Source organism: Stigmatopora argus, chromosome 3, assembly GCF_051989625.1.
Source record: "Stigmatopora argus isolate UIUO_Sarg chromosome 3, RoL_Sarg_1.0, whole genome shotgun sequence".
Taxonomy (NCBI): Eukaryota; Metazoa; Chordata; class Actinopteri; order Syngnathiformes; family Syngnathidae; genus Stigmatopora; species Stigmatopora argus.
The window spans coordinates 11,634,499-11,646,695 of record NC_135389.1 but is presented as its reverse complement, the minus strand read 5'-3'; the positions used below and the strand labels follow the sequence as shown (position 1 = coordinate 11,646,695).

The window sequence follows — 12,197 nt, the reverse complement described above, 5'->3', positions numbered from 1 at the left end:
AAAGTTAGGTAAAAAAAACAATTCGCAAGGTGTTACCTTTTATTTTGAAAAAGTTTGGATAGGTTCTGGCGTAACACCCAGCACCGAGAAATGAGGGGGGGTGCGTCAGCCTATCTGTACATAGGCAGGAAAGACATACTCCTGATGGTCTGGTTTTCTTTTTGTCTGCTGCAGAGAGACTAAAAAATGATCCGAGTCTTTAAAGGCCCCTATCCAGTCTATTTTTCACATTTTCCTCCACAAAAAAATAATCAGGATCTTGATGTGGTGGGAAATATAGAAAACACACTGGACAGGGGCCCACAAGGTACAAATTACATAATAACAAATAAAATAAATCCTACTTCTGCCTTGAGTTTTTCAGTCAATTATTTCAAATCCATTCATTCTTAAAATAATAAATATCCAAAAAGCTTCTGTTTTTCTTTTCTTATGCCAAGGAAAAAATGTTTAAAGGAGTCAAAAATGACACCTGCACTATTGTTGAATAAATCACTTTGGCTTTGTCAAAACCACATTTAAAACTAAAAATGAAACGGTCCAAGCCCTGAGGTCTTTAAGAAAGTTAACGGGGTAAAAGTATATAATCTATTTGAGTGCACAGTTCCACTACATGACAGAATTTTTTGTTCCAATTACCAATTTCGTCATACACAGTTATCTGGGTATGATGACAGTTAGGCTTTTGTCGAGTCAATGACAAAGCCTATGTTCGATTATTATTTGTAAGTTCAGAAAGATATGAAACGCACAAGCGGAAGCTACTCCTACACTTGCCACTATAGTATTTTCTAAAAAAAATAAATTCAATAGGGATGATCCTACTTTACAGTTTTTCATTTATCGCGCAGCCATGTCTAGTCTACATTAACCGCGATAATCGAGGGATTACTGTATATTCCTTACACGTCCACTAATGGCATTTGTGTGGGTGACTTATCCACAGGTTTTTGCTATTAAAAAACACCAAGCTAGTTAGTGTTTTCATTCAAAAGTTGAATGTATCATGATGAAAAACGAGCCAATTGCGCAAAGCCTTGAATACTGAACGCTGACGTTTAAATATTACACGGATAGAGAAAATCGGAACTATTTAAAAATGACTCACTTTGTTATGGCGTCGACAAGATGCCCCTTTCTGGTCGTTTTGGCCACATTCTTGATGTTTCCCAGCAGTCTGTGCTCGTTGAGGGACTGAAACACAGAAACACACAATGGAATGATTTCCTTTTAAACAAAGAGCGATCGGTAACGCAACGTAGCCAATTTGTTTGCAAACATTTTGCTGTCTGCACACACATGGGGCTACATCACGTCAACGAATCATGCTCTTATCACTCTTAAGACGAGAACTAGGGCTTCGAAATCCCCAAATGACAACGAACCGAATGTGCTGCATCGTCCTGTGAGAACTTTGTCAGGCTTTCTTCGGCAAATCGTCACTTTTGAGCTGCTCTGCAGTGCACGCCCGTGCTGCCTCCTGGCTCATCAGCCATTTTGGGGTTTGACGTCGGCAATTTCAACTGTGACATCCGGCCACGCCTATTAAAAATAGACACACAAAAAATATATATTGTTTTCATAATAACGTGCATTAGTCAGTGTGTGTGTGTGTGTGGGGGGGGGGGGGGGGGGGGGCTGTAAATGCTTTTTGGTTGGATTTTAATACTTAAAAAAATACATTGTTTTCATAATAACATGCATTAGTCAGTGGGTGGGGCGGGGGCGGGGCTGTAAATACGTGTTGATTGGGCATTCATACTTAAAAAACATTGTTTTCATCATAACCTGCATTAGTTAGTGGGGGGAGCTGTAAATATTTTTTGGTTGGGCTTTAATCCTTTAAAATACAGTATTGCACATTATGAACATTGTGATGACATGCACTTTAGTGTTTGTTTTTTACTCCTAGACATTTAAACAGTGGCAGTGCATTTTTTTGCCGTTTCACGTATGGACGTATATGGACGTATCGACGTTCATCGCTGTCTTTTTACCAGGGAAATGATACTCCGGGCCCGGTTCTGATGTCTAAAAAGCTCCAGTATTTGTATTTAATCAATAAATGCTGTTTTCGGCTGGATTTTACCCCATTTTCGGGCAATGTTTGCACGTACGCCATTGACGTTCATTGCTGTCTTTTCCCGGGAAAATCACCCCCTGTCCCGGTTGTAATGTCTGAAAAGCTCCAGTATTTGTATTTAATCATGAAATGCTGCTAGGAAGTGGATTTTACCCCATTTTTGTGCAGATGTATTGATAATTTTTTATGTGTCGCAGCTGTAGCTGCAGTAGAGGTTTTATAGCCATAAAAAAGTTTTTGAGGGTTGGATTCTTACGTTGAAGGCGCTACGAGACAATGCACCGACCGCCACTGATATATATATATATATATATATATATATATATATATGTATTTATATATATATAATATATATGTATTTGTATATATATGTGTATATATATATATATATATATATATATATATATATATATATATATATACTGTATGTGTATATGCAGTGGCGGTCCGAGCATTTTCTCGTAGCGCCTTCAACGTATCAATCCAACCCTCAAAAACTATTTTATATATCCGCACTGTCTCATCATGTGCGGTCTTTTGGTCGCCCGTTGTTTGGGTCCGGGCGACCAAAAGACCGCACATGATGAGACAGTCCGGATGATGGTTATAAGGACAATAATCTTTATTACCATTCTTCCATGTCTCTAGAGATGACCGGGCAGTCGACATGTTTCACACACCATCATTGACTATCTTCTGGCATCTTCCCTTCTACGATTATATGAAACAAATCTGTGAAAGACCATGACAACGACCTCTGCTAGACACTCCCAAGTATGCCATCTGTATTATTGCATCATTTTATTAGCCTCTCTCCTGAACAGTAATAGTTGCTGGTTTTGAGGCAACTTGTCTCCTCATGTCTTGTGTTCTACCTCGTTGGCCCCTAGCAAATGGTTTTATAATAAAAAACGAGAAGCATATTTGATGATTTTTCAGAAACACCGCTTTTTACTTTATTACCCAGACAGCGCTATTTCTCAGAAGGCCCATAATCTTCCGTTAAGAGGGAAAAGCAGTAGGACAATGTGGTTTCTGCATAATTTTACTCGCATACAGTCAAAATATAACTTGAAGGTTAGAAAAAAAAAGTGCCTTCATGAGACTTAAATTGAAATGAGCTCCATTAGTGCAGGAGCTCGGTAGTGTTCCCGCGCAGGAAAGAAAAAAAATAATAATCCTGGCACAGATGTTGGCGCCGCTATTGAGATCCAAGGGCAATGGGGCCCTGGCGGTTTTCGCCCTGAGGGAGAGCAATGATGGCTTTGGGGTGGGTGGACGGGAAAGGGGTTGAGAGGCTTAGGACATAATGAGCAAAGAGAAATGGTGAATAGGACTGAGAAGGCAAGGGGGGGCTTTGAACGGGTCGACAAGATGATAAAAAGGAAAGGAAGTTAAAGGCTAGCAGTCAAGTGTAAGAATGCTTGGTATGGCTCGTTGGCTCAGTATTCTTTCCTCTTTTAGGAATAGAGTGTTGAAAGTATATTGGCAATAACACCAGATCAAATTACATTTTTGGGAGGGTCAACAATATGACATAATAACTGGCTGTAGATAGTACATTCCAATTTTGTCGGTGTTTACAGCGCAGAAAACTGCTCCGTAATAGGTTTGTACTCTTAATTTTCCTTAGTACAGTGTTTATGTTTGGAAGGTGTGGAATTACATCCACTGTAGTCTTGTTTGTAATGTTTATAGCGACGTTAAATCTTGACTACCTCATCTCATTTTTATTCCGCTGCCTTGAAATAAACTGTCTAATCACTGTTTTATGTTCAGAACCAACTAGCAGCGATTCTTCTAAAGATGTCTAATAGTTCACATTCTGACAAGCATAAGAAGCTAAAATAGGACCGTACTATTAATGTTTCTTTTGGATTGACTTGCAAGTGACTGTCTGCCTTTGTTAATTATGCTCCTTTTAAAGGATTAGGAAGAGCAGGTAGCTTTGTGGAACAATGTCATTTTTACAAGTTCTCTGAAAATATAGGCTCATCAGTCTTTTTTTATATATATAAAATGACTGAAGGGAATTATATCTGCAAAAATTAAGAGATTTTATTGTTGTTACAGAGTTGAGCTTTTATAAGTTCATTTATAAATCATATCAGTAGCCTTAGTTTTGGTTGTGGAGTTTGCATTTTAATGTCTACATTCACACGTTCCAGAAAATCTGCATGTTGGGTTTTATAAAAGATTGTAAATTGTCCTTCAATGTCAATGTAGGTGCTAATGGTTGTTAGTCAGTGATCATAGTTGTTGCTTGACATGAAGTACTGCTGAATTTTTCTTAAATATGTATATATCAGCATGAACTAGCATCTTTTTAACGCATCATTTTTTGTCAGAAAAACATGAGATGACAAACTACCACGACCGTTTTTGCTTTCATTCTGGCGCAAATTTCATATGTTGTACTTAACAGGGTAAATTTGAACTCTGACAGTGTAATGTAATACTTTTCCTTACACTGATGTATGCACAAAGGACACACCTACACAAAAGGCACATGTGTAGGTAGACATTACGAGGGGAATGCCCGCAGCATCTTCGGTCTGCTGATAAATCACTCCTTGACCTTTTTCCATTGACGATCCACCCTGGGACTTATCGGCCCACATTATGAGCCTGCTTGCGTCACACGCAAACAAACGCACACTCGAGGTGCTTTCTTTCCACCTCCATCTCCTTTTAGAAACACGGCAGTGAAGAAGAAAGAGCAGACTTTTCTCCTCCCACACTTGCGTTTAATAAAAACAGCTTTTCTCCGCTCCACTTGTGTCCTATATCATCACTGCATGTATGGACCTCTGGTTTCCCCAGTGTGAATTATTAACTAGCGCGGTACGAGCCCAGACAAGCGACTTGAGAATCTCTCACTCCACTTAAAAGAAGGGAGCTTCGTTTTGTTTTTAGCTGCCTCCCACTTTCCATTCAGTCGTGGAGGCCCTTGTGGAAAATGTGCTGGGTGTGTTGAGTCCATTACAGGCGGCTACAGATGGGCCGTGGATTTTTGTGAAACTCTTCAGATATGCTTGTGAAAAGCTTGTTGACATTGGTTCAACTTTTGTTCATTTTAACACCAACTAAAGCCAAATATAGTAACACGTCATTTAAAGCGTGCAAGCTTGGAGAGAAGTTGGTTGGATATTTCACTTTTGCAGCCTCATCTGTGTGAATACAACATTATTTTTGCAGATATTATGACTGTTTTGATTCTAGTGACGCTTTCTGCAACATTGATTTGCAAAGCAAAATTATACCACAGTGTTTCGAAGGTGCACAATACAAAGCTGATGAAATTTCACTCATTTTTAAAGAACTTTCAGGGATTAGAAAATGACCAGTTAAAGGTCCGCATTTCCTTTTGAAGTGACTGAGTGCGAGTCACGGGGTGGTAATAGATTTTCAGATCAAATCAACATTGTAAGCGTGTAATATTTAACTCCAAACCTGTGCAATCATCCTATGTACATATTCAAGCCGGATAAAGACATCATTCATTTGGTTTCTCTTTGTCCGTGGCTAAATTTCAGGGCATTTATTTAAATTGGAAAAAAAGACATTAATTGACAAAAGAATTGTACTAAACCACGGGGTACACCCTGAATTGGTTGCCGGCCAATCACAATCACGAGCATGTAAAAATACATTTAATATTTTAATACTAATATTTTATGGGTGCCACAAAGCACATGGACTTGATAAAACACAAAGGTTTTGCAGTTTAATTCCATGATGGATATTGCGTTAACTTTTGTCCAGAATTTAATGTTCTTTTTTTTCCAAAACTCATTTTGATGGTTTTTTTTTTCTTTTCCTGTTTCCCTGTAGTATATTATACTTATTGCGTTCTTTCAAAAACTAGGGATGGAAAAAAATGATTAGATTTCTGTGGAAAAATCTTTTTATTGTCACCTCGATACAGCTATTTGAACATATTACACAAATGGGTGTAAATACACAACACTTACTATGCACATGTAAAAAAAACAATACATTAATAAAACCTCAAAATAGCTACATGTAGCTGATGCAGTTGAAGATAAATGATGTCACTGTTCTTGCAATTTCTCCAAAATTTCCAACATACAAACAATTCCCCACCATGCATGTGTAGTCGTATGTCGCAATTTATTTAACTGCCTGTACAGCAGCACTGTCAATATTGTGCTGTACAAGCACAATCAGGGACTTATCCTTCACTACACTACTGTGTAATGAAGGATAAGTCCCTGATTGTGCTTGTACAGTAAAGCTAACGTGAGGATCAAATGTTTCCGCTTCCTAGTTTATGCTGTCTTTGTTTGCTCCATTAATCCGAATCAATTGACAAAGAACCATGGATGTGATGTATGATACATAATTGATGACAAGTCCAGCAGGAATCAGTTCACTCCATCACAAGCGTGGATGTACACATCCTCCTTGATGAATTTTTCCACAACGGCAATCTAGCAGGACCACCAAGGAGGAAAGAAAGAAAGTCTGCCCTGCCTCTTTTCTGCTTCTTCGGTTGCCCTCGTCTTATTATTTCGCTCACGCCCGAGCAGCACAGATTCCAAGTAACCTCGCTGTGTCGTCTTGTCAAAAATTAATTAGCGCTGCAGTTTGAAATGGAATTCCTGAAGATTGTATGGACAGTCAGTTAAGTTTTTTTTTTTTTTTGAGAATGCCCTGAAGGTGTTTTGTCTTCACTGCTGCATCCCCTTTTCTAGTTAGGAATGATTTGTCATCATCCGTAGGGAACAATTTTATTATGAAGCAAATCAAGTCTCCAGAAGTTCCAGGCCGAGATTTTTTGTGGCTTCTCTTCTTCACAACAAAGTTGCTTTACCTTTCATTTACACAATGATACACCTCAGGATGTCTTGCGTCCCCCCTCTGTCGATACCGATGTTTTGTTTTCACCAAAAGGAGCATTTGCTCAACAAAAAGAGTGAAATAGAGCTCAATCTCACCATGTGTTACAACAGGATTTCTGATGCAAAACAATGGGCATATTAAAGGTATTGTGGTATGGTCCTTGCTAAAATGGAAAACTGACTGACTTGTATAGTGGGAGGAGTGGGCCAGAAAGCAGTGACGACACCCAGCTTGTTAGTCATGACGACACAAAATGGGATTTGACACCCGCCTAAAACAAATCCAGGAAAAAATCCAGACCAAAAGAATAGAGATTCAGCACTCACTTGTTCTCACATTGTGCCCATTTTTTCTCATTTATCTTTAAAAAGATTTTATGCATCGTGACTGTTGAATTGTAAACGGGCCATTGCTTGTGGCGACTCATATACATCACACACATGATCAAATCTGCACATTTGACCACCTTTCGGTGATGGTGGTTTCATTAAACAATCTTAGTTTTCACCTCCACCTAAGCACACTTTGGGCTCAGTTGTTCTTCACCCGTCGACACGCTGATTGCACGTGTGCCCGCGGCCTTTAAAAGCACGGAAAATCCCACTCGAAACCCAATCGGCTGAGAAGAATAACTACTCTCGCTCTGTTATACCTCGCTGACATGAATAAAGGGGACGCTCGGATGAACCATGAAGACAGCTGGCTTTTGCACACCAGGCTGCGCAGATTAAATGGGGAAAGTGCAAAAAGACCTCTGGCAAAATCGAGTGACACGCACTTCAGCCACTCGCAGATGACAAGTTATGTGATCTCATTCTCATTCTTAAAAAAAAAAAAGTTCACTATATTACTCACTCCACTTTGATTCGAAAGCACATTGTTGCATATTCTGTTACCTTCTAATAAGATTGTAAAGGACAGACGAATCTATATGAGACGTGAGAAGGTAATGAGACATGCATGAGCTTCATGTTTCCAATTGACTGCCTCTGCTTCTTTTTGTGTCCGATGGAAAGGAAACTTTGATCATCAAATTAGGCCAATGAGGAGAAACCACGCTCTCGGACGATTAAACAGCTGATGAAAAATGGCGTCAAAAGGTTCGTGCAGGACATGCAGGTGACCTCATTACCACTCTCACTTGACCTGAGGTAAAAGTGTTTATGAAAAGGAAATAAATAATGCAGCCCATTTATAAAAATTTGGAGTCTAAAATTTGATTTTTTCTTTCTTTCAGGCCTTTAATTCCCTTCAGTGCACCTCATTTATCTTACTTGGCAAGCTCATGGCATTTTTTGCATTTGGGTGAGGGCAGTTCTCTTTTTTTCCCCTTCTCAACAAAGAGTTTGCTTTCAGAGTGAAAGTATTTTTAGGGGCTGCATAATAGTTTTTCCAACCGACTTCATCAATGTACCTGTCCTCTGAGGTATAGACTAAAAGGAGCTTCTATTAAATTCCTTTTAACACCAGGAGGAATAGACCACACAAGCCATGAGCCATGTGCATTTCAATTTCAGTAGTGGCTTGACACTGATTTTCTGACAAAAGCATTAGTTTAATGGCCTGAGTGCAGATTAAGTTTTAGCTTCAATAGCAGGGCCAGAAATGGGATATAAAAAGAAACTGACTTTTCAAATGTTGACACTTATGAATGTCACGAGAAGACTTTTTAATGTTATTAAAGTTGCGTGTTTTCCTGCAGCAACTCCTGCAACATAAAAAAGCATCAACAATAACCTGGGCTGTCCTGCGGATGAGTGGTTAGCATGTCGGCCTCACAGCAGGGGACCTGGGTTCAAATCCAGCTCGGTCCAAATGTGTGGAGTTTGCATGTTCTCCCGAGGCCTGTGTGGGTTTCCCCGGGGTGCTCCGGTTTCCTCCCACATTCCAAAGACATGCATGGTAGGTTGATTGGACACTCTAAATTGCTACTTGGTATGAGTGTGAGCATGAATGGTTGTCTGCTGTTATTTGTGCACAATGTGGTGAAAGCTTTAAATCTCATTATACTTGCATAATGACAATAAAAGCATTCAATTCAATTCAAAATTGTCTCCTTGTGCCCTGCGATCGGCTGGCCACCAATTCAGGGTGTCCCCCGCCTCAGGCCCGAAGTCAGCTGGGATAGGCTCCAGCACCCCCCGCGACCCTAGTGAGGATAAAGCATGTAGACCAAGGGTGTCAGACTCGGGTTGGTTCGCGGGCCGCTTTAACGTCAACTCGATTTCATGTGGGCCGGACCATTTTATTTTTATTTAGTTTTTTTTATTATATAAATGGATTAAATGAACTGGATTAAAGGGCCTGAATATTCAGTTTTTTATAGATCTAAAACAATGTTTATTTTAGCTTTTTTAAATATATTTTTTAGATTTTACAAAATGATTTTTGAACTAAACACAAAAGAATGATTAAAAAAATTACAATTATTGATTTAAAAGGGGGAAAATCAGGAAATGCAATATACATCTATACTCTTCATTTTAATTTGATCCTAAAACAGAAAGTCGGCACTCGGGATTTACTTTCCCGGTCCACACAAAATGATGCGGCGGGCCAGATTTGGCCCCCGGGCCGCCACTTTGACACATGTAATATAGACAATGAAGCATTATTTGTGTTTCAAATGTTAAACTTTTAATGGACTAAGATGGCCTGGAATAAAGGTGAGTTGATGTAAAATACTAAGTATCTAAGTTTCTTTAGAAAAAACACTTGGGCAAAAAAAACCCACTAAAAAATGTCAGTGTTTTTTTTAATTTTCTATGGTTTTCATTATTCCTTCTAAGTTTTTTTAAAAATATTTTTCCTTATATATATTTGGCAAGGTTTAAGTGTTGTAAATTTACCAACTGTCTTATTGTCTGCAGGTGGAGAAAAGCTTGGTGATGTCAACTCCTAAGTGTGCAAAAGTTCAACTCTTTTCTTGATAATAAAATTGTTTTAACTTGACATGTTACTTGCATTTTTTGCTAGATAAATGAATAAGACATATTTGCAGTACAAGAACATTTATTTTTTGGGGACTTTCGAGGTAGGCCGTCTTGCATTTTTAAATGCAACGATGGATGAAAAATTTTCTCCCCCTTGGGCCCTAATGTCTTCCTTTAAGAAAGTTAAGGGAAAATTAGCCCAGAGTAAAGGTATACGTATATTCTGTGTACCGTTTATTCCTTACAACTCCACTGATGGCACTTGTGTGGGTGAGAGTGATCCACACAGGTTCTTGCTATTAAAAAAATCAACACCAAGCCAGTTAGTGTTTTCATTCAAAATTTGAATGTATCTCTAAAAGCTAATTGAGCAAAGCTTTGAATACCGGACGCTGACATTTGATTATTACTCGAATAGATAAAATAGGAACCATTTAGAAAATGACTCACTTTGCAGACAAACAGCTCGTTATGGCGTCGACAAGTTGCTCTTTTTGGCCATTTTAGCCACATTCTTGATGTTTCCCAGAAGTCTGAGCTCGTTGAGGAACTGAAACACACAGTGGAATCATTACTTTTTAAACAAAGAGCTATAGGTATCGCAATCTAGCCAATTTGTTTGCAAACCTTTTTCGTTTCCATCCACGTGGGGCTACAGCACGCGATGGAAGTATGCTCCGGTCAAAAGCACTCTTAAAATGAGAACTGGGGCTTTGAAATCCCCAAATGACAACGTACCGAAAGCGCTGCATTGTCATGTGAGAGCTTTATCAGGTATTTCTTCGGTAAACCATCACTTTTGAGCTGCTCTGCAAATCCACTCCCGAACTGGCTGCTGGCTCATCCGCCATTATGAAGACCATTTGAACTCTGACCTCGGCCACGCCCATTAAAAATAAACACAAAAATCATTGTTTTCATGATAACGTGTATTTAAATCTGCAACCATATCAATTTATTTTAATGGTAGAAGTGTTTATGTGTGTGTTTTCCTGTGTGTGCTGTTTGGGTGTTCTTTTAATAAATACAACAATATATTTGCTTGTGCAGCTCGCTACAGATACAGTTTGTTAGCTCTGGCTAGTCCGCTCCAGCACTAGCCAAATCACAGCTTGGGAAATCGATGACGTATACCCACGCCTATGAAAAGGCCTTGGTCTCACCAATTCGAAATCTGATTGGTTAAAGCAACAGTTTTATCAACGCCTATTTTATGCTGCAGGTCTTGCAGAACTGATTGTGAAGGACTACAGGTAGATAGATTTCTGACCCGGACAACAAATAATGGCTGAAATGTGATTGGTTAAATGCTTAAATATGAAAACACATCTGGAAGCAGCGCAACTAGGGGGAAAGCAATGAAAGGAAACTGACAGACAATTTGGAATATTTAATAAGTTTTCATGGCCAAATTATAATTAACCTAATTATTTTTTTAGGCCAGCAGAGAAGGCCTTGCAGGCCCTGACGGTCCACCACTGCTATTTAGGAAATGTTCATCTTGAACAGAACGCAAAACAATTATCCCCCAAATCTGTTGTAAAATATTGTGATTCCCCCTCTTTCCTCCACATCTCACTGAGTCCCATTTCTCCTAATGCAGCACCAGCTTTCAGTTTCATCCTGGGTTGTGAGGGTTAATGTTTTCTTTTTGCCCTGTTGGCCGACAGAGAAAATAACCTGATCCAAATGTAAAAGATGTAAGAATTTTAAGAGGAGGTGAGGGAATCTGAGAGACAAAACATCAATTACAGGAGGTTAAAAGTTGACTGAGGAAGACCCTCAACTGCGCACCGGAGCGGCATTTTGACAGTGTTTTTTGTGTGTATCTTTTTTTAATAGCTAGTGACTCATTTGACCTCTTCTGCATGTACCTCACAGCATCACAAACCCCAGCAGGCTAGCCCCCCCCGATTTAATCTCAGCCCCCCTTGCCATTGAGGGATTAAACCCTTAATCCACCAGAGTGAGGTCTGTTTGTGCCGACCGGGCTGCAGTTATCTTTTGTTTGCCGTCGTGTTTGTGTGCGTGTGTGCGTGTGTTTGTCGCACCGTGCGGGTCAAGAGATTAATAAGAAAACGATTTAGGTGGAAAACAGTGCACGGCGGAGGGGGATGCACGCGTAAAAACAGTTTCAGGACCTCCCTATATAAAAAAAGAAGAATCTGGCATGTTAGAAAAAGAAAATAACAAGAAAAATAGTATCATCTCCACCTAAAAGAGAGGGAGAAAGAATAATGCAGTCTGAAAACTAATAGCCTATCATGTGTGCTCAGTCTCATGTTACACACACAAGGCAGCCGGAGGCAGATGCA

At 39.4% G+C, this 12,197-nt stretch overlaps 1 long non-coding RNA gene across 16 annotated transcripts in view; it reads right to left on the bottom strand.

The window, feature by feature from the left end:
* Positions 1–12,197, bottom strand: part of LOC144071753 (uncharacterized) — a 76,278-nt gene that overhangs the window by 897 nt on the left and 63,184 nt on the right. For 8 of the 16 annotated variants that reach the window (XR_013299713.1, XR_013299708.1, XR_013299712.1 and 5 more), the window contains 5 exons: positions 10,510–10,752; positions 10,333–10,432; positions 2,713–2,794; positions 1,386–1,542; positions 1,109–1,194 (listed from right to left, as the gene is read on the bottom strand). This is a non-coding gene — a long non-coding RNA (uncharacterized LOC144071753). Of the gene's footprint in view, positions 1–36; positions 180–1,108; positions 1,195–1,385; positions 1,543–2,712; positions 2,795–10,332; positions 10,433–10,509; positions 10,753–12,197 lie in introns of all 16 variants that reach the window. The other 8 variants (XR_013299720.1, XR_013299719.1, XR_013299722.1 and 5 more) reach the window with 8 other exon arrangements.